Source organism: Aedes albopictus, chromosome 3 (assembly GCF_035046485.1).
Source record: "Aedes albopictus strain Foshan chromosome 3, AalbF5, whole genome shotgun sequence".
In the NCBI taxonomy this organism is placed as follows: domain Eukaryota; kingdom Metazoa; phylum Arthropoda; class Insecta; order Diptera; family Culicidae; genus Aedes; species Aedes albopictus.
The window spans coordinates 244,541,400-244,564,321 of NC_085138.1; the positions used below are offsets into that span (position 1 = coordinate 244,541,400).

Sequence of the window (22,922 nt, forward strand, 5' to 3'; positions counted from 1 at the left end):
TTGTAACTTTGATTAATTGCTGCGAAGATCCAATCTGCCGGAATAGTATTTGTGTTGTATTACAGGAATTCTACAGAAACGGTATGTTAGTAATCATCATTAGCGTAATGAGGGAGTTTTTTTTGGGAGGAATTAAAGGTAGAAGGTTGCAATATCTCAAGATATTGGGGTGACTTACAAAATGTATAAATTTCCTATATCCCTCATGTTACGTCATTGTCTTAAAGTACGGGCTGTTCGAGTCCGTATGAAGTTGATCATCAATATTATCTTCTTTTTTTCGATCAGCTCTAATAGTTGTGTAGTGTCGGTAGCGGATTTCTTAATTGGCAAAGAATTGTACTATGGACCGCTTGTTCCGTTGATATGAGTCCACTAAGCAGGTGACCTCTACATCATGGTGTAATGCGGCTATATGCTTACCGTGCCTAGGAATAAATGGCTAGGAGGGTCTAAAAAAAACTGAATCACTAACGGATCCTGTGGAGTACCGGGGTTCCCTACACAGTATTTAATTCTTACTACGCTAACCAGATCAATGGTGCAGCTGACCTAGTGTTTCTCCGAGATAATCAGCTACCCTTCTCGAGGCTCAATAAGTCGAGGCCTAATAAAAGTAGGATTATAAATATGTTGTTTTTAGCTTTAATTATCAGCTACACGGAAAGAAAAGCGTGCACATTGAAACAAAAATAAAGTTTGTTGAATTTTCACATACGAATTCTTTTGGAATTATGTAAATTATGAAATTCTAAAAGTTTCGTATTACTTTTGTAGAAATTAACATATTTTTACTTTGTTTCGAAACCAATTTAACTGAACATTCCCTCATCCTCGAAGAGGAATGTAAAATCTACAAACAATATGAGCCTGTCCATAAACTACGTAAACTCTTAAGGGGGGGGGGGATATGGCCAAAGTATGCAGTCCATATCAGTAGGTCGGCTCCAGAGGCACGTTCTCCTCCATTTGAGAAATTTGTGCCATCGCTATGAACACGAGCCTATTCATCATTTACCTGAGGGAGAGGGAAGGGAGGAATAAGGGATGGGATAGGGAAAGGGAAGGTAAGGGATAGGGTCGACATAATCGCATAAGCGTACCACAACGGGTTCAAACAGCGCCCTGAAAAGGGCACTGTAAAAAAAAGCATAAAGCGTAAAGTAAGCCTATAGCTACTTGCCACAACGGGTTCAGAACAACAGAACATCCTGAAGATTCAGGCTTCTTAGGTCAGTTTCACTTAATCAAGTGTTTACCGAGTACTCGGAAACGCAGTTGCGTAAAAACTGGGTAGTTACATATCAAATGATTCAAAGTTCCACAGTCGGATTCTCAGCTAAGATATACAAATGAAGCAGCCTGCTGAGGCTTGTGATGGACAAAATCATAAGTAGGAAAACCACATTGAGTTATCTCAATTGCGCTTCTGCTAACGAGATTCCTCAAAAGTCATGGCAAGACTCCCGCAGGAGGGCATCCACAAACACACGCTATGTCCAAAGGGAAGTATTATGAAAAGTGAATGTACCTCAAAGTTTTTTCGCTAGAGCCGTATTTTTGGACCTCTAGATTCAGAATATGTGCGATTTAAAATCATTCATCTTGTGTTTTTTCCCATACATTAGGAAATTTTAGGAAAGCATTTGGTAAATCCAATTGGAAAACATTGAAAGATAAATAGGCAATCCTTGCGGCTTCCAATATGGAATCGAAAGGTACGTGTTCAAAAGTATCATGTAAATCCAAGAAAACACCCAAACAAATTTGGTTTTGAATGAATGCTTTTCCGATATCGTAATCAACATTGTGTAAATAAATAACAGTGGACTTTCCATTTCGGTTAGCATGTTGGTTCCCATGGAGAGACATCCCAAGTAACAATTCCATCGCTGATTGGTTTTGTTTGATTTTTATTAATGTTTTATTACAGTTATAATTAAAACTCACAGTTTTATGACTGCTTTTATGAAAACCATTAATAAAATGTTTTATAGTATACTTGAAGATATCCATAAAGACAGATTTCAGGAGTAAACAAAACTTTCCGATATGTAAACCTTCTGGCAATCATTATTACCGCAATAAAACTGTTGAAACTCTCAACAGATGGCGATCCGTTCGATTAGTAAGGACATCTGTTGGTGGAAAAGCAGAAACTACGACACTGCTAGGTTTATTGCGGTCATCATAAAAGTAAACTTGCTTTCGTTTTATTTTCGCTGATTATTGTCGTCGCCATATTGAAGAATTAGCTTACGTGAATGAAAAATAGTTAATTTTGCTTAAATTAGCAATGAATTGGTAGTTTGCAACCATTTTCATAACATGCTCACATAAATAAACTCTCTCTGCTGAGTTTTCTTGTAATTCGGGATAGTTTCACTAAATTCACAAATTGATTTATTTCATTCCAAGATGATAATATTCACTATTTTCGAAGCGCATTAATTTTATGATTCTGCAACCCCAATATTCACGGTAAATTCGAATGCGCATAAGCCTACCAGCCCTACCAGCACAATAACTACTAAAATACTACTTTGAAATAATCGCTTTCTACTTACGAATGATGTATCCTCCTGAAATTTACGTGCCATCGAAAAAGCTTCTCTGCATCTTGAGCTGTCATAGTTTTTGTTGAAAAAAATAAAACAACAACAATCGAGAATGGGAAATATTTCAACTAGGTTTTAAAACGGGTTTATTGCTACTCTTAATGCGGTTTGCAAAACCTCTCCTAGAGTGGTCCACTTAGCCGGAAGATGCTCTTGAAGAGGTTATCAAGAGGTTTTGATGTATGATTCAGTTTTATTGGAAGTTTTATAAAATTGGTCATGAAGATCTCTTGCAGAGCCGAACAAAACTTAAAATGTTACTTGGGATGTTTGCCAGAAAAACATCACGGATGTGATGCTCGACAAAGCGTTCTAATCATTTCAGAAGAAAGAGGTCAAATTTGATAGGTCTGATCTTCATACGATGCATTATCCTCTAACGGAATAAATTTGACAGTATAATCCCACCAAGATTTGGGAATAGCAAGGCTGCAAACAAGCAGTTTTATCCAAACATTTTGGGGCTCGAGGCATGACACGCGAGATTGCCATTTCAATTTTACTGAAAGTAGCAAACATCGGGTCAAACGCAAAATGCGGAACCATATAGGTGTTAATTAAAGCATTACATCTACATAGAAATCCCCCCTACAAAAGTAAGGTTCTTGGACCTAAGCTGTTCTTTTATGCTGAAGATTGATCTGAGCTGCCATAACCATAGCCACTACCCAAACTAGGCACGATCAAACTCTTACAATCACAACACAAGAAAAAAGAGCAGCGATTTAAACCAATTCGGTATCGATTGAACAACGCCAGAGACAAAGATACACAGAGGAAGAGCCATATAGGTTATAATTAAAGCTAATAATCAACATACTAATAATCCCACCCTTATTGAGCCTGGGACCAAATCGGATGTACAAAAATCAGAGCACTTTCCAATTTCCATTGAAATACACATGCTAGTTTACCTTCTCCATGCGTTCGGCGCAGTTTAAGTACAGGCCAAGGGCTATCACGTGTTGTCGTTCACTATTTAGAATTATGAACGCAGATGGCAACACTGATCGATTTACATAATACCGCTCATTAACTGGGGGTGTTGCTAGTTAACAAGTAAAGTTTCAGTATCTCGAGATCGAAAGCAGATAGAAATGTGTCGTTTTCAACAAAGTTGTTCAGAAGGACAAGAATATTCTGGTGATTCAGCTAGGTGGCACTAGGTTTCAAGTCAAATTTTAGACTTCTCTATCTTGGGATCCAAAGTAGATAGAAATGTGTCATCTTCGTCTTCCAATCAGATTTTAGGGGTGTTTTGGAATTGCCTTAGGAATTCTATCTGGAATATTTCTCTACGGCATGGTTTCCCAAACTGTGGGTCTCGACCCTCCAAGGGGTCGCCGGCCTTCCCAGGGGGTCGCGAGGGGCAGTAAAATAGTTTACTGTAACACACAATAAATGAGAGAATTTTTCTGGAAGGGTCGCGAAAACTACGTCTGCTGGGAACCTATGCTCTACGGATTTCTGTCCATGATTCTTCCTGAGATTCATTCAGGATCTTCTCCAGATATTTTCGATTGGATTTCTTCTGAAATTCAATCCATGATCTGGATTTTTTTTTTAATTTCAAGGATTTCTCGGGTAATCCTCTAGGGATTGTTTACAGAATTATTTCACTGATTACTCCTGGGATAGCTTGGGATATTTCCAGAGCATTATCTAGAACTCTCTCAGCGTTCCTGCAGGGGATTCTTCCCAGAATTTCTTTAATGATTCATCCCGGAAATCATCCATTTTTTTCAGAAAGAATTTCTCCAATCCAATCCAATTTTTGAGAAAGATTTTCTCGGGAATCCACAGGCATGTTTTCAGAGTTTCTCCAAGGATTGATTCTTTCGTACCTCCAAATGATTCCCGTGATTCAAGCAGAAATCAAATTCCAAGGATTACTTCGGAAATTTCTCCAAAGATTCATCCCAAACCATTCTCCGGGCGTTCTTTTCAGGATTCCTGCAAAGCTTACTTGGGGTTTTTTCATTATTCTTCAAGAAATTTTCCAGAGTCCTGATTCTTTTAAGTATTTTTTCTGAATCCTGAAACCTTCCGGTAAACCTTGAGGTATTCTTCCATCATATTTTTTTGCTAATTCGTCCAGTCCTTCATCTCGGCATTCCTTCGGGAGCTTTCAGGAGTATTTCCGAGATGCCTCTCGATTTTTTCTGGTGAATCTAGGATTCCCTCCAAAGATGTTCCAATATTATCTGCCAGCCATAATATTTTTTGTCATAATGTGAAACAATGTACCGTAAACCGGGGTCAAATTGATCAGCGGGGTGAAATTGATCACTCGCGTACTACATTGTAATTCCATACTAGGAGCTTTTAAGCATCGTAATGATCTTAAACTTTTAACGTCATCTGATTCGTAGATGTCTAGAGATGAGTATAGACTTTTATTTTTTTTAGAAAATGTTAGTTTTGTCTTATTTTTTCAAGGAATTTGCAATGTATTTCTCATTTAGCTGAAGTCATTGCCACTAAAAATCAATTGCTAATAGGACTTACCGTGAATTTTCTGTTTTAACATTTTTATGGAGGCTTGGTGGGGATGTAATACAGCTAATCAGAAAATGAAACAGTTATAAAAAGTTGATTTTATGAAGAAATAGTCATTTTTTGTGATAGAAATCACTTATTTTAAATGAAATTGCCTACCTTTAGGCGTTTAAGTGGAAATTTCAAAATTTAATTTTGCATTTAAGGTAATAAATTCACTAGTTGTAAGATTTTAAACGCGTTATTCGGTTTTAGAAAAGCCAAATTAAGCGGTGAAGGAAGTTTTCCTTTCCAACCGATGCTTAATTGTATACTGATCAATTTCGCCCCAAAGTGGCATTTCCAATATTTTGATATTTGAAGTTATTTAACTTAAAGTTTAAATTTGTTGAACAAAATTCTGTCACATGGTTCCATGGAGATCCACTGGGTACTGGTTTTACAGAAATTCTTTTGGTAATATTTGAACAGGCACTGATGTTATCCGCAAAAGTTGTTTTAAAGTGATCAATTTGACCCCGGATTACGGTACTATAGTCAATAACTTTGTCGCACATTCGATTTTCCTATCTCATAGCGGATCTGAGATATAGGTCGGACTCGATTATGCCGGAGCTTGATTATCCGTGATTCAATTATCTGAAAAAAAAATGGCTCGATTATTTGGGGATTGAATAATTGTTGCTTTGTTTTGCACAATTTGTGGGCTTCGTGGCCGTGCGGCTAGAGGCGTCAGTCATCTAGGCGTTTCGTAAGCCTCGGAGTATGCTCCAGCTCCAGTAGGGGAAAACTTCTTGTCAAACGGAAAATTCTCCACTGGGCCACTGGGTGTTATGTGTGTTGTGTCCGTTGTCATATGTTAGTGCTTGTTCAGTCTGTAAAACCTCTGGTTGAAGACGGTGTAGTGTCTTTTTTTAAATTTGAAATTGCATGAGGTAAAAAAATATAGGAAATGTCAAAAACTCAAGATTTTTTTTAATTTATGCAGATATTTTTGCTAAAACTCCATTCTCAAAATATATGATAACAATTGTTAGCCGTTGAATTGAAGCACTGATGAACTGATTTTGATTGAAGAACATCAACAATAAAAGAATAATCGAGTCGGATCTGTATTGTGCTTTATTTAAATCTGCATGGCCAGTATTGCCTACAATAAATTTTTTTCGTTTCGCAATGTGAAAAAATAACTGCATTTGAGGTGCACTATAATAATGTCGAACATTCGAATTGGCTATCTCACACTATATCAGAGGTATTGAGCTATATTTGAATCTGTATGATCAGTGTTGCCAGCAATTATATATTGTTTGTGTCCAAACAATGTACTGCACTTGAGGTGCACTGTAATATTGTCGAACACTCGAATTACCTATCTCACACCATATCAGAGACATTGAACATAATTTGAATCTGTATGACCAGTGTTGCCAGCAATAACATTTTTTTTGTGTCGCAATGTGTAACAATAAATGGCTTACTCACTATCCATTGACACTCCACGTTATTTAGATGAAGCCGTTTATATTACAATGTCTTTCGTCATTGAAGCTTTTGAAGAAGCTTGTGAAGTCCACAAACGGAACCCCTTTGTGGAATTCTGAGTTGCCCAAACTCAGGAAGCAATGTAGAAAAAGTTGGAACAGACGACGTTCGGCTGGCTCGGACGCTTTTAGGTCGACTCGCAAGACTTACAAAAAGCTCTCCGGTCTGCTGAACGATCCAGCTAAAAAAAACTAAACATTTGCACAAATGTTTCCAGTTTGATTGAAGTCAGTCGGTTAAACAAAATCCTTGCGAAATCTAATGATTCTCGAGTGAACGAACTTCGTTTGCCAAATGGCGATTCCCCTTCCTCTGATGAGGAAGTTTTGGAATGCTTATTCAACACACACTTGCCTGGACGTGTGAAACAGGTTATATTCCCAAACCTTGGCGGGATATTACTGTAAAGTTTGTTTCAAAAGTTGGTCGTGCATCGTATGAAGAAGCAAAGAGTTTCCGACCTATCAGTTTGACCTCTTTTCTTCTGAAATGCTTAGAACGTATTGTGGATCATCACATCCGTGATGTTCATCTGGCCAATGTGTCTCTTCTATGCTTAACTATCTGGATACCGAGAAGGCATTCACTCAAAAGCATTCTTGTTTGGGTGTTTTCTTAGATATCGTGGGTGCCTTTGACAATGTATCTTTCGAAGCCATATTGCAATCCGAACAGAGTGATGATATATCTCCAATGATTTCCAATTGGATTGACCAAATGCTGCAAACAAGACTTCTGTTCTCGACATTGCGTTAAGCAGCAATTATGAAAAGACATCGTATGTTACACCCTTCTAAAAGGCCAACTCTTGGTCGGAATTAGTCGAACTCAAATCGCGGAGCTGAATACAGCAAACGCTGTTCACCTTGTATGGGTACCTGACCAATGGCCATTCTTCGATCGCTGAAGATGGCTGGCTGAACTGGAGCATCACATGACTTCATTGGCCGTGAGCCAGCTATTCCGGTATCAAAGTGTTGGATAAAGCTTTATATTGATACCTGGACTGGGCTTAATTGATTGATAGGCCTGGACTAATAGCTAGTATGCTTCAATACTTCAATACTGTATGAAGAGATTTCATTATGGAATAATGGTCATGAAGTCGTACGGCAGATGTTCAAAAAAACACTAGAAAAATGATGTAGGACGCCAAACTTAGTATTCGGAAAGAACGTCACAAGACCATGCTACAATTCAGCATGAATTTATATATTTCATACAACGAAATTCATTCATTGAATACAACTGAATCACACATGTTTTGCAGTTCTTCTGGAACCACAAACAACCAAGACTGGTGCAATATATGCTCCAATTTCAGGCCTTGATTCCTATTATCGTGCTCACCAACGTCACCTACGTCAATTGTTGGCATAAGCTTCCAGCTGCGTCACGCTCTGCCCAACGTTTCAACAACAACGTTTCGCCACCTGTCTCCACGTTTTGTTATCAATTTCAATGTATCACATCAGTTGTCGCTCACAGTTATTTGCATTTGGCTTCTTTTTTCTCTCCATATCCCCAGAAAACCCCAAACACGTGGACGCGTTGAAGTTTTTCGATTTCTGTTTGCTTTCACTCGCGTATTTATTTGTTTTTGTTCGCGGCCAGTGCGCGAAAATATGAATCGTTCGCTTGTCAGTTGCAGAGTCCTGACTGCGGCAAATCAACCGTATAGAGGTATCCATATGCTCGGCGGCCTTGTGTGCCTTGATGCGGGTGCGTTTTTTTTTTTTTTTTTTGAAAACGTTATCAACGCAGTTGGACCCAGCTCGTTACAATGTCGGGCTATTCATTGCGGATTATTTTCTTGCGTCGAACTGCTGCCGGTTACAACACACGGGCACACGCGGTGATTATTGGAAACAGATGAGTCAACAAATGGGGCGATTGTTGCAGATGAAAATGTTTTGAGCATGATGTTTTTTATGCTTACTTTATGAATCGTGAAATTGATTGTTTCTGTGTGAAATTCAGCACGATGATTATACCTACTTCAACTGATGTGGAAGCTGTTAGCCGTGATGGATTTCCCATTGAATGCTGGAAAATGTGATGGCGCGCGAATTGGTTGTATTGCTCATCAATGATTAACTTCAAGCTTTTACAAAGTATCAACTTGTAGACTCACTAGTATCTGAGTTGATTCAGTAAATATTTACTGTAATAGGAAATGTTTAAAAATGATGTTCCGAAGAAACTAATGAGCATGAAATACGAATGAAAATTGAAGATCAAAACATAAAGAAAAATGCAGAATTCAGTTTTTTTCATGACCTTTAGCGGCATTGAAGCTAAGCTAAGCATGCAAAACAAAATTGGTCAAACATCATTGATTGAAAAACTATAAAATTTTAAAGTGGAATATGCACCATTACTTAAATCCCAGCTACAATATTTCTTGTATCATCTAAATTTGAGCGAAGGATGGACGTCAAGAATTTCAGACTTTCGTTAATTCCGATCTGTTACATTTGTTTGACCTACATTCAAAACTAAGACTGCCACTACAATGCGGAGGGTACAACTGCCACACAATTAATAACAATAAGCAGCTGAATCGGATTGGAGAGTTGCCCACCACCGCAACGTGGACCAGTGGACCACCCCAATCTGACGGATCGTTGCCATCTCCACCGCCGCCACCGTAGTCGGTTACAAACAACCGAATGCATTTGATTCACACAACATAACTTCACCACAGACGGACGAACGGACGAACGAAACGGACAAAGCCGACCATTCTTGATGCTCTCTCGTTTGATACGGACGCGCTATCAATCATCTTAAGTGGTTAGCGAACAACACGCGGAACATTACCGTCACATTCCGTATCGCATTGATTTGCGAAACCACACACATCGCTGGGCACTGGGCAGGGGATTGGTACATATCGTGCCGATTCTATTCGTTCCCAGGAGGGGCGGGTACGATGGGTGGGAGCTTGAAAGATTAACATCAGATTGCATGGTTGCCATTGGAATGGGCATGGGAGGCCATGTTGATTAGCCACTGGCCTCCTCATTCAGCGAGAGATTTTTGGATAATTATTTTCCTTTATAAAGTGAATGCAATCAATTCTTGAAGATATGGCAAAAGTGTTTTCACAGAGCTCCTATTAATATTTCTGATATTTTTTATTATATTTTGTATTTTAATATATTCATACATACATTTATTTGTTCAACATCATCTTTAATTCAAGACATAATCAACAATAGTACGACATCAATACTCGGTTTGTGGCTGCCGCTCTCCATCCTCGGTCGCGCCCAATGCTCGCCAGGTCACGCTCCAACTGGTCCGCCCATCGTGCTCTCTGCGTTCCACACCTTCTTGCGCCAACCGGATGGTTAGCAAACACCAGCTTTGCAGGGTTGTTATTCAGCATTTTTGCAACATGCCCTGCTCACCGTATCCTTCCGACTTTGGCCACCTTCTGGATGCTGGGTTCGCCGTAAAAGTGCAGCGAACTCCACCGGTCTTGTTAGCGTTTTGCACATGGTGCATTTGGTGCGCTCATGGTGCCCATAGTAGGTCCGACTTCCGCTGATGATGCACCTTCGTATTCCACGACTCACAATGTCAGTCGTCAGTAAGGATCCGAGGTAGACGAATTCCTCCACCGCCTCGAGTATCCCCGTCTATCGTAACATTACTACCCAGACGGATCCGGTCGTGTTCGGTTCCGCCTACCAGCATGTACTTTGTTTTTGAGGCATTCACCACCAGTCCGACCTTTGCTGCTTCGCGTTTAAGGCGGATGTACAGCTCTGCCACCGTTTCAAATGTTCTAGCGATAATGTCCATGTCGTCTGCAAAGCACACAAATTGACCGGATTTTGTGAAAATCGTTCCCCGGCTGTCGAGCCCGGCTCGTCGCATCACACCTTCCAGAGGGATGTTGAAGAGTAGGCATGAGAGTCCGTCACCTTGTCGCAGTCCCCGGCGAGATTCGAATGCACTGGATAGTTCACCCGAAAGACTTACGCAGTTTTGCACACCGTCCATCGTTGCTTTAATCAGTCTAGTCAGCTTCCCAGGAAAGCCGTTTTCATCCATGATTCTCAATATCTCTGCGCGGTCGATACTGTCGTATGCCGCTTTGAAGTCGATGAAGAGGTGATGCGTTGGGACCTGGTATTCACGGCATTTCTGGAGGATTTGCCGTACGGTAAAGATCTGGTCCGTTGTCGACCGGCCGTCGATGAAACCAGCCTGATAACTTCCCACGAACTCATTCGTTTTAGGTGACAGACGACGGAAGATTGTCTGGGATAGCACTTTGTAGGCAGCATTCAAAATAGTGATCGCCCTGAAGTTCTCACATTCCAAATGGTCGCCTTTCTTGTGAATGGGGCAGATTACCCCTTTCTTCCACTCCTCCAGTAGCTGTTCGGTTTCCCAGATCCTGACTATCAGCCGATGCAGACAGGTGGCCAACTTTTCTAGGCTCATCTTGATAAGTTCAGCTGCGATACCATCCTTACCGCCTGCTTTGATGGCTTTGAGCTGATAAATGATATCCTTAAATTACCTCAGCGTGGGAGTTGGTTCATTTCCGTCCTCCGCTGCACTGGCGTCGTGGTTTCCTCCGTTGCCTAGATCTCCCGTGCCTACTTTCTCCATACCATTCAGGTGCTGATCGAAGTTCTGCTTCCACCTTTCGTCTTTCAGAGGCCTCCGTCCTTATCACTGCATATTTTGGCTCGCGACACGAAGTCGTTGCGGGATGCGTTGAGCTTCTGGTAGAACTTCCGTGTCTCTTGGGAAAGGCGCAGCAGTTCCATTTCTTCGCACTCCGCTTCTTCCAGGCGGTGCATTTTCTCCCGAAAGGGGCAGATCTGCTGTTTCCGCTTCTATTTGTAACGTTCCAAGTTCTGTCAGGTCCCTTGCTGCAGCATTACCGTCCGCGCTGCGTTCTTTGCCTTTCAAACCGTTCTGCACAATAATTATAAAGGTTTCGATTTCTTGAAGAAAGGCTCGTCCACATCATCCAGCGAATTGTTTGCTGCTCGTACCGGTATTTCAGGAGAAGGTAGACACGGATGTTGCTAGATAATATACTATCAAAACATGCATGCATACTCCATTTTGATTACCGAGTTCGGTAACTTTTTGACGAGATTCGAATTGCTGAGCACCGAACTCGTTCAGCAAAAACGCATTGTTTACCTTTTCCATAGGATTCGGATAGTTATTTTCCTCAGTGAAATACACTCCCGATCAAAAGTTTGGGGTCACCACCTCAAAAACATGTCATTTTTTTAGGCCCATATCTCCGCCAATTTGCGTCCGATTTCAAAACCCTAGGTTTCACTCAAAAGATAATAAGTCAAAGAAACTTTAAGCATGACTTAAAAGAAACTTTTTCAAAAAAAATTGTATGTAAACTTAACCCAAAGTTGCAAAATTTTCTAAAAAATGAATATAAACTTACGGCAGTGTCGCTGGAAATTGGGTGGACCAAATTTTAATATGAGAGCGGTAATATGACCCATTTTATATTAGCTTTCAACTGCTTTTTACAGAACTTAGCTAAAAAATCTAGAGAAAAAAGTTATTAAGTAAATTAACTCTTCATGTCATCGACCAAAAGTTTGGGGTCACCCCTCAATATGATGTATCAGCTAAAAGTTTGGGGTCACTCTCGTAAAACATGGAAAAATGATTTGGTGATATCTTCGTCATCTATAGTTCAATTTTAATTCTTTTTGGCTCATTTCAAAGATAATTAACTATATTTACGTTTGATGTCTTTAACTTAACGTATTTAACGATTTTTGTATATAAAAATGTTATGTTAAGTTAAAACACTTCACTACACTTTAAAAAATGAGGCAACTTTACGTTAAGTTTTAGTATGTAAATTTCAACAAATATGTGTGGTTTAATGTCTATGCAGTAAGTATCGTTCATTTTGTTTCAAATAAGCCAAGAAGAATTAAAATTGAATGAAATATGACAAAGATATCAACAAATCACTTTTCCATGTTTTACGATAGTGACCCCAAACTTTTGGCCGATACATCATTTTGAGGGCCCTCCCGGGTGACCCCAAACTTTTGGTCGATGACATCAAGGATTAATTTACTTAATAACTTTTTTTTTCTAGATTTTTCAGCTAAGTTCTGTAATATGCAGTTGGAAGCTAATAGAAAATGGGTTATTATTGCTGGGGGGAGTTCGGGCCATCATCATTAAAACCGTTCTTGTAGTATGGTGACACACTCAAAACTGTAATTCATGAAGTTCATTGATAGAGTAAACAAATAAACAAGTACAAACTTACAGTGCTACTTACAGAATTGGTTTTCTCCCACAATCTCAGCACCCGACCCTCAGCACTCGCTTTTCCTGTTATATCAATCTATAAAGATATGCTTTTACACGATCCTACGGTTAACTACTCCTAGCAGGCGTTCATACGATAGAAATCTTCACCTACGGTAAGTAATTTCATTTATAATAACAACACCGATTTCATATCAATTTGCACTTACTATTTTCAGCTATTCTAATTCAACTAATTATACAAGTTCTGTTCTAATTCAGGGGTTTTGGGATATATTTCAATAGATTCTCGTTCACTGGAATGCAATCCTATTCTGACAAAGCAAACAACACCAAGATGTCAGCGCCTAGTGTGTATCGTGCCGATGACAATGCATTTGTTCTCCACGTGCGCAATATGGGATTCGTTCGCACATCGAACCCTTTCTATCCCGGCGTAACAGTTATATTACCGTTCTTATCTTAAAATTTGGTCGACCCAATTTCCAGCGACACTGCCGTAAGTTTATATTCATTTTTTAAAAAAATTTGGCAACTTTGGGTTAAGTTTACATACAATTTTTTTTTATTTTGAAAAAGTTTCTTTTAAATCATACTCAAAGTTTCTTTGACTTATTATCTTTTGAATGAAACCTAGGGTTTTGAAATCGGACGCAAATTGGCGAAGATATGGGCCATAAAAAAATGACATGTTTTTGAGGGGGTGACCCCAAACTTTTGATCGGGAGTGTACATAACTATGATAGTATTTCAATCAAAGAAGAGAAAGTAGGGAAAGAAGGGAAAATCATATAATACCAGCTGGGATTTTCCAGAAATTCTACCATAACCATGAGCATGAACATAGATGACCGCACACTTCGCAGTTGCTACTTAGTGATTGACCGGAGCACTAGAAATTGCACAGAGAACCAATGAATAGGACTTGGGATTAGCTGGGATTTCTCCAGAAATTCTACCGTGGATTAATCCAGGAATTTATCCGATGCTCCAGAGGATTTAAAAAAAATCTGTATGAATGCCTTCAGTTATACCTCCACAAATTATTCAAACAATTTATCCAAAAACTCCTCAGGGTATTTCTTCAGCAATTCTGTGGAGATTTTCCTATAGAACTTATTCAATGGATTTTCTTGGTGTTCCTCTTTGTATTCCTACAGAAATATCTGTTGATATTACTTCAGGAGTCTCTCTTGAGATTTCTTCTGCAGAGATCCCCTAGAAACTATTGCTGGGAATTCGAATAGAATCCCTGCTTAAATTTGTCATAGAATTACGCCAAGATTTTTACAGGAAGTGTTCTAGGAGTGTCTCAAGATCTGAGAAATTTCATCAAGGGAACTCCTCTAGTCTTGAGGATTCAATAGAAATTACTTACATGATTCGTTGAGGAATTTCTGTAATTGCTCTGATAATTCTTCCAAGGATTCCGCTAGAAATTTACCTCTTTGAATTTTTATTGAATTTTCCCGGAGACTACCCTTAAAAGTTCTCGAGTGATTTCGTTATGATCTGTACTTACTGTTTCGAGATAAACAACATCGTCGTGGATTAATTGGAATTTTCAACAACTGTCTTCAAATACTTTGAAATTTGTTTCACCTTCTAGAACACTCCGATGATGATAAAGAACAGAAATGTGCTGAGCTGATGTTCGATTTAATCCAAGTGGGGCCGCTCGTCTACCTGCAAGCAAACCAATTAAAGTTTCTCGCTCCTTCAACAAACAGCCAAACCAAACAGCAACATTTGGCATCAATTCAAGAAACTGTAGCTGAACGACTTTCGTCTCATAGCTCTTCGACTATTGTGTTAACAAAGAACCTCGATAGCATGCAACAAACACACCCCCAAAACCGCTCTGCACGAATATATCTATCTACGTGTGTAGTAGATCTGGCTCCAAACTGCTCTGCAGCCTCACGTACGTACAAGCTATACACGAGGCAGAATTATAGCTGCTCGCCGCGCTGCCGGAGAAAAGTAGCTAAAAGCAACGGAAGCAATAACAACAAAAGAAACGCTATAATGACCTTCGTCGGAATGATTCGCCAAAAATCGCACAAAAATCTACGAGCCCCCGGCGGCGGTGGCCCCAACCACAACCATTACGGTGGTAACACACTTCTTCTCTTCGATAGATTTGCCACTACCTACCTACTACTGGTTGTGGTGGTACAGAAAGATGATGATAATGATCATTCATGGCGTTGCTAGGGATGTCAAACTCGGCTGTACGTAATTGCAAATGAGTTCTGTTAACATTGAACTTGCTTCCTGCTTTGGATGAATCGCTTCAATTCGTTTCATTGTATCCTCCCAGAAATTTCCAAACATCCCCATCACCCCCAATAGATACCATACCCACAATGGGAATGGGCGGGCAATTTGTGTGCCATCATGGGATGTTCAATCCATTAACTGTACCGTCAACAACGACACACCAGAGACGACAACGCGGTGGAGAAACGGCTCGGCAAAAAAATGCGATTATTTTCTCCGAGTTCGGTTCCCTTCAATGGGTTCACCACCGCGCACAGCCTTTTTCGATCTAGGCCTCTGGTATCGTTGTTCCGAATAACGGACGGGGCAGGTGGAGGAGCGAATCGGCGCAGGGGGTTGAATTCAGTTTTATCCATCCAAAGTAAAAGCGACGCAACGATGATGGGGATTTTTCGGCTGGATGTGAGTGCAAGTGTACGTACATTTTGGCTCGTTTGGTGTAGTTTTGCGGTGATCTACGGAGCGATAATGAAGGAAATTTGTTTTTGTGTATATTTCGGATGATTTTGTGAGTATTTGTTTTCAATATGCGAACGACGCGAACGCGACGCGAACATTGTTGTGATGAAATAAAGCATAACAGAAACACATTTGCTCCTATAATTTGATCGAAGGCTTAATTCTACATTGAAGAACGTAAGACAATGAAGAGATATTTCTTCCAGGCTTGTCGTTCCTACTTCAATGGAGCGGTCCTCACCAATTGACCTTTTTGCATTCGTACTACTTTTGCTATTCTTTGTAGTTGATGGGTTTTAGCAGGATGCCTTGTATAGTGTTTGAACCGCGCTTCCTTGACGGACAGACGCTCGGTACCTCTTCAATCTAGCTGAAGCCAGAAGGACAACAGTACCAGACTGCTCTAGTACTAGCTAAGCACATAATACATACCGAGCGTTCTTTGTCATCGACTGACCCTCAGTAGCTTTTCATACAGCAATCACATCAGCTACTTCATATTCCGTAGCAGGCGCGAAGATACGTTAGGGTACCTCTCTATACACTAGTCAACGGTTGGTCAAACCTGGCCACACGACTGATCAACTCGCTCAGAGTTGTGCTACGGTTGATCGTTCGTGACAAACATTGCGCAAACCGGAGCGACACATGATGTTTGACCAACCGTTTGACTGGTGTGTAGGTACCCTTACGCTCAAGAAGGTCTTGAATCGAACGGGAATAAAAGTTAGATACACTCTCTGTTTGTGGTATGGCTGAGTATGTGTGTGTTTACCGCTTTGGTAACATGGGCCCAAAACGAAATTTAATTTGTTTATATTTACATATTCGTGTCTGCTAAATGTGTGAGTTAAGCAGAGCTAAGACAAAAAGAAAACAAATTGTAGCAATTTGGATCATTAAAACAGAAATGCTTCCGTTTATACACATCATCATGGATCAAATATAGCAATGTTACCGAATCAATCAGGAGATTATCTTTAATTCACTCTTTCACTTGACCACGCTCTGTGAATCGAATGGCGCAAAGTGATTCAATCAAAAGTCATTAGCAACCCATCTCAATCGGTTAGCATCAGCTACGAAGCAGTTTATGACGTGAGCTCATTATGACGCAACTATAGTTACCTTACCAAGGCTGTGCGCAGTGCAATCTTTGTTATGAAATAGATAGTTTGCTGTTTATCATGAAAACTTAACATACAGCGGTGATCCGATTTTGTTTTGGAACTTCCATACTAATTAAGGAGGTTTCCATTGTCAAGGATCATTTTGCAATCGTAAATCTTGAAGCACCTTTTAAAACTATCATATTTGTGATCCTTTAGCTTTGACCCTATTAAACCTTTGTGAGAAATTTCGTATCAGATACAGTCTTCTTTGAAGAGATGCCTCTCTGGATTTCTCCTGAGATTAGTTCAAAGTTACTGTTAGAATTTTTCAAACAGTTCCGGCAAGGGTTCATACAGGAGTTGTTCCTAAATTCCTACAACGATTTTATCTTGGTATTCCTCCAGGAATTTCTATTGTAATTTCAGCATATGTTTAAAAAGACACGGACACCGTCTTCAACCAGAGGCTGTACAGACTGCACGATGCTCAACACTAGACAACGGACTCGACACACATTACGAGCACCAGTGGATACGAGGGAGAGACATTTCTTGTGAAAAGTTTCATTGCTCGGAGCGGGAATCGAACCCTCATTCTATGGCATGGTATGGTTATACGCTTAGTGACGTTAACCGCATGGTCACGAGGCTCCAGTCACTGACTATGCTGAGTGACTGTAAAGCATATTTAATACGAGAATGTCCAAGACTAATACGGCCCATAAATTTTCTGCATAAATTCCTGCTGGGATTCCAGAAGCAATTTCCGCTAGAAATACTCCAGTAATTCCTTCTGAGATTCCTCTAGAATTTCATCCTAAAATTTCTTCGGCAATCCTTTCAGGAATTTCTCTAGGGACTTCTTCAAGCATGGCGCCAGAGATTCATAGGCTTTTGTGGGTTTCATGTAGGTATTTCTGCTAGGATTTCTGCAATTTCTTCAGGAGTTCCTGATGGGATCCTCACAGTAATTACTGCTAGGATTTTTCAATATTCGTGCTGATAAAATTCTGAGAAATTTCCTATAAAAATTTACTCAAACCATTTTTTGCGGAGCTTCCTGAAAATCTAACTTAGGTTTTCCTTAAAGCATGGTTTCCCAAACTGTGGATCGCGACCCCCTAGGGGGGTCACTGGCCTTCATCCAGGGGGTTCATCCGATAGGAGTTGGTGATCGAAGCATTGGAAATATTTCTAGCAAAGTTGCTTTGAGCCATTATTTTGAAATTAAGTTTTGAGAATTCTTCGATTACTGATGAAACTGAAGGAGTTTCTAAAAAAAAAATCTTTTTGAAAATTTTTGGTAGTAATTTCTATATTCTTGGAAAAAATGCAGAGTTTTCTGATGACTTTATTAAGGAAATCCTCTATCTTCTATTTCTAATTTATGACTGTATTTTTAACGAAATCCATGAGAATGGGCATGAAAATATTCTCTGAAATTGCTGGCGAGATTTCCAGTAAATCTACTAATTAAAGTGAGAAACCAGTTTTCAATTGACAACACCAACAGACAATACTCAGTGTTAACAATACTTCTATACAATACAATATCCCTAGTGGAAGGATTTTTTGAGACTTTTGTTAACATTCTGGAGAAACTCTGTCAGCATTCATTGTGAAATTCTTGTAGGTTTTTGTTGTTTGTTTTTTTTTGTTTTCTTAGAGCAGCTTTTCTTGAAATATCTGTGGCGGCTTAACCAGTAGGTGCAAGCTAAATTTTGATAGACAGGGGAGCATCAGCCAATAATTTAATAAACCAAACCTTGTCTCTTTCAGCTAAAGTCAAATTTTTTGGTAACTTTTTTGAATTTTTAAAAGAAAATTAAATTCTTTTATTCTTCATTTCATGAAAGAATAAAATTGTGTCTTGAATTTATTTCGAAATACAGATTTAGCAATTCAACAGAACTTATCATGTTTTTCAGCAGTACCGCTGAAAAATATTTTACAAAATTCAAAGACAATTCTTTGCTCGAATATCTGACTGAAATTTGCACAAACTCTCATGAAAAAAAAAATCTTAATTCTAAATTCCAGGGAAACTTTCTAAAAAGAACTATCAGTATAACTTCTACCAATACATCTGAAAATGAAAAAAAAAACCTTACTTATTTGCTTAAATAGTTTCTATTAGTTTACTTTCTATTAGTTCAACCTGTGAGGATCTATTGGAAATTTTCCTCGACAAATTTGTGTGGGGCCCCGTGAAAATATGTCCAAGGAATTCCTGGAAAAGTATCGTGAGAGCTTCTGAACTTTTTTTTAGATTACTCCAATCGAATTCTCTAAATATTTTTTTTTATAATCTATTGCAGCATTTCTCAAATTATGGGTCGCGACCTACCGGTGGGTCCCAAAAACTTTAGCGAAAAAAATATGTGATAACTTTTGGCATTGTATTTTTACTTTTAAATTGATTGAATCATTTCTAGAAATGAGGCTTTTCTATAAAAAGCATTACGAGAATTAGGATTATTTCCAAAATTTCCATCATATTTTTTTTCTGTAATATTCTCCAAGTTGTTGCTTGTAATTAGTAAATTTGGTTTGTGTTTAATTAATTGTTGAAATTGTACGGAATCATAAAGTTGCATCTATAACTTTTTTTTCGGAATATATTTTTGACTATCTCAAAAGGTTTGTTGAAGTCCTTTAAAAAGTCAGGTACTTAAATAATCACACCTTATCTGCTTCTTTACAAATGCCGGCAAACTTAAAACATCTGAGATGAATCACATCTCTTCAATTGCACTTAATACAGATACAAGTTGTTTGACATTTCCTTTCAGGTGTTTATAACATCACAAAAAAGCCAAGTTTCACATTCAGAAAAAAATAGCTCATGAATTTTTTGACCAATTCTTTGCTGAACTTGTCTGAAGTGAAAGAAATTGAAAATTACATTACATCTCAGCTGTGTAGAGCAAGCTAAGAAAACGATGATGATTAACCTGGGCTTGTTAGGGGAATATCTGTAAATAAAAGAAAATCGCGTTAAGTACTGTTCCTTTGAATTCCACTAAGAATTTGCATCCTTTGACAGATACGTATTTCGACCTCAACTGTAAGGTCGTCTTCAGTGTCTTGTACTTGACTCGACTCGAGTCGACTGCTTTTTACAGAATTTTAGTCATCGACCAAAAGTTTGGGGTCACCCCTCAAAATGCTGTATCGGCCAAAAGTTTGGGGTCACTATCGTAAAACATGGAAAAGTGATTTGTTGATATCTTTGTCATCTTTCACTCAATTTTAATACTTCTTGGCTTATTTGAAACAAAATGAATGATACTTACTGCATAGACATTGAACCACACATATTTGTTGAAATTTACATACTAAAACTTAACGTAAAGATGCCTCATTTTTTGAAGCGTGGTAAAATGTGTTAACTTCACATAACATTTTTATATACAAAAATCGTTAAATACGTTAAGTTGAAGACATCAAACGTAAATTTAATTATTTATCTTTGAAATGAGCCAAAAATAATTAAAATTGAACTATAAATGACGAAGATATCACCAAATCACTTTTCCATGTTTTACGAAAGTGACCCCAAACTTTTGGCCGATACATCATATTGAGGGGTGACCCCAAACTTTTGGTCGATGACATCAAGGATTAATTTTCTTAATAACTTTTTTCTAGATTTTTTAGCTAAGTTCTGTAAAACGCAGTTGAAAGCTAATAGAAAATGCGTCATATTACCGCTCTCATCTTAAAATTTGGTCGACCCAACTTCCAGCGACACTGCCGTAAGTTTATATTCATTTTTTAGAAAATTTGGCAACTTTGGGTTAAGTTTACATACAATTTTTTTTGAAAAAGTTTCTTTTAAATCATGTTCAAAGTTTCTTTGACTTATTATCTTTTGAATGAAACCTAGGGTTTTGAAATTGGACGCAAATTGGCGGAGATATGGGCCTAAAAAAATGACATGTTTTTGAGGGGGTGACCTCAAACTTTTGAACGGGAGTGTACATGCGACACATCAAATAGCGGCTTTTTCGATAAACAGATAAACGGTAGGCAGCAAAATAGTTTCAGACCCTATCTGAACCGGTAGTGTTCCAGAACCGGTTCCGCGTGTCCCGCTGGAAGTGGCCAATTAAAAAAGTGAACCAAACCCAGGCATGTGGCACATCAAAGAGCTGCTTTTTCGATAACCAGATGAACGGTAAGTGGGAAAATAGTTTCAGACTATATCTGAACCGGTTGTGTTCTGGAATCAGGCCCAAGTGTCCCACCGGAAGTGGTCAATTAAAAAACTGAACCAAACCCAGGCATGCGGCACATCAAATAGCGAGTTTTTGAAAAATCAGGTGAATGTTTAGCAGGAAATAGTTTCAGACCATATCTGAACCGATTGTGTTCCAGAACCGGTAAAGAGCTGTTTGCAGTTCGGAAGGAATTTCTCACCCTATCTTAATGCATGGGAAATTCCTTGCCTGAATCACTCAAGAAATCGTTTTTCTTCGATTGCAGTACGCAGTTGAGAAGAAATGACAGTTCCAATGGCAGTCATTATAGAAAGTTTCTGCCAGGAATCGGTCAAGAAATTTCTTGAGCGATTCCTTTCGAACATAAAATTGGGCTATTAGCAGGAAAATAGTTTCAGATCATATCTGAACCGCTTATACTGACGGAGTCGAAGTGGTGAATCCAGCTGAAGGCATCTGATGCAGACCGAAGAATAGCAGGTCGAAAAGCGTCACGCCAAACAAGCTGCTTCCGTTATTTATCAACGATAATTGCCAACAAATCCAGATAATAAGATATCTGAACCGGTTGTTGCGGGAGGTGCTCGATACCACCGACCCTTTCAGCAGGAATTAGACAGGTATTTGTCATGATCAGCTACATAGCTGCAAACTCATATTTATTAAATTATAAGTACAAATATCTATATATATAAAAATGAGTTTGACTTCCCTTTGAGGCAACAAAACTCACAAACGGCCGAACCGATTAGGATGGTTCTTACACGGTTCGATTCGTTTTCATGGTGGCTGTGTTTATATGTACAAAAAGCTACGAAAATCAACTAGAAAAATAACAAAATTGAAAAAGAACTGATTTTATATGAGCTGGGAATGAAATCAACACGACCGAAATGAAATCAATCTAGAGTGCGTTGCTGCGATGACCTCAACAGTTGTCAAACCACCACAAGACGGCAAGACAAAGTTTGCCGGGACAGCTAGTATACAATAATTAACTTACAAATTGGTTGATAAAATTAGGGAGCACGATTTGCTCATTTACTGAAGGTACCTTCTCGCTAGCTACTAAATGTCTTTACTGAACTACTGCACAATAATGTCACTGATATGATTTAAAGGGGTGTTCATATTTTCAATAATGTTGGGTTCAAATTTAAGGCTACGCATCTTTTCGTAACACCGGTTGTGTTCCGGAACCGGCTCCAGGTGTCCCGGAGATAAACGGTCAGCAAGAAAATAGTCTCTGACTACACCTAAGATTATCGGCAATCCTGATTGCTTCGCTGAAATTATGAAAGTGAAAATTTAAATTTTATCGCATCAATCCCATTTTGCGTTTAAAATTGCTGCGCCCAATTTTGATGCAACTGGTTGGTTAAATGCAATGGGTTTCATTCACATGTTTGCCTTTTTTTCGACAAATTTTATAAGAATCTTATATTCAACGATAATAAAATATAGACTGAAGTGTGCAGAGAAAAAAATATTGATAATGATCGGCATCCAGTGCTAGTGAAGGCGGTCAAGCAGTCAACTGAGAGTATAATCAGTTTCCAAATTTTATTATGGCTTTGATGAAACTCTTGCTTTTCTGAATACGGCTGACACAAATTTCGATTTTCTCCTATGTTAACCCCTCCCCCTCTTGGAAAATTTTAGTCGGAATTCAACATTTAGAGGATGGGCACAAAGAAATGAATCAAGAAATTTTTAAATTTTAAGGTGCAAAAGAATCCTCCATAAAATTTCTCAACAAATCGCTTAACTAGATTTTGCTTAATTGATTGGGTATTTTTTCATCAAATATATTTATTATTTATCATCTCCCCATTGGCGAGTCAACGAGCACTGTGACAAAAGAAAGAGAAAGGGATTTGTTCTGT

The 22,922-nt window shown here is 38.8% G+C and overlaps 1 protein-coding gene across 3 annotated transcripts in view; it reads left to right on the forward strand.

The window, feature by feature from the left end:
• The window catches only part of LOC115264680 (uncharacterized), a 383,594-nt gene that overhangs the window by 13,044 nt on the left and 347,628 nt on the right, over positions 1 to 22,922 (forward strand). The gene's annotated exons all lie outside the window — the stretch shown is intronic.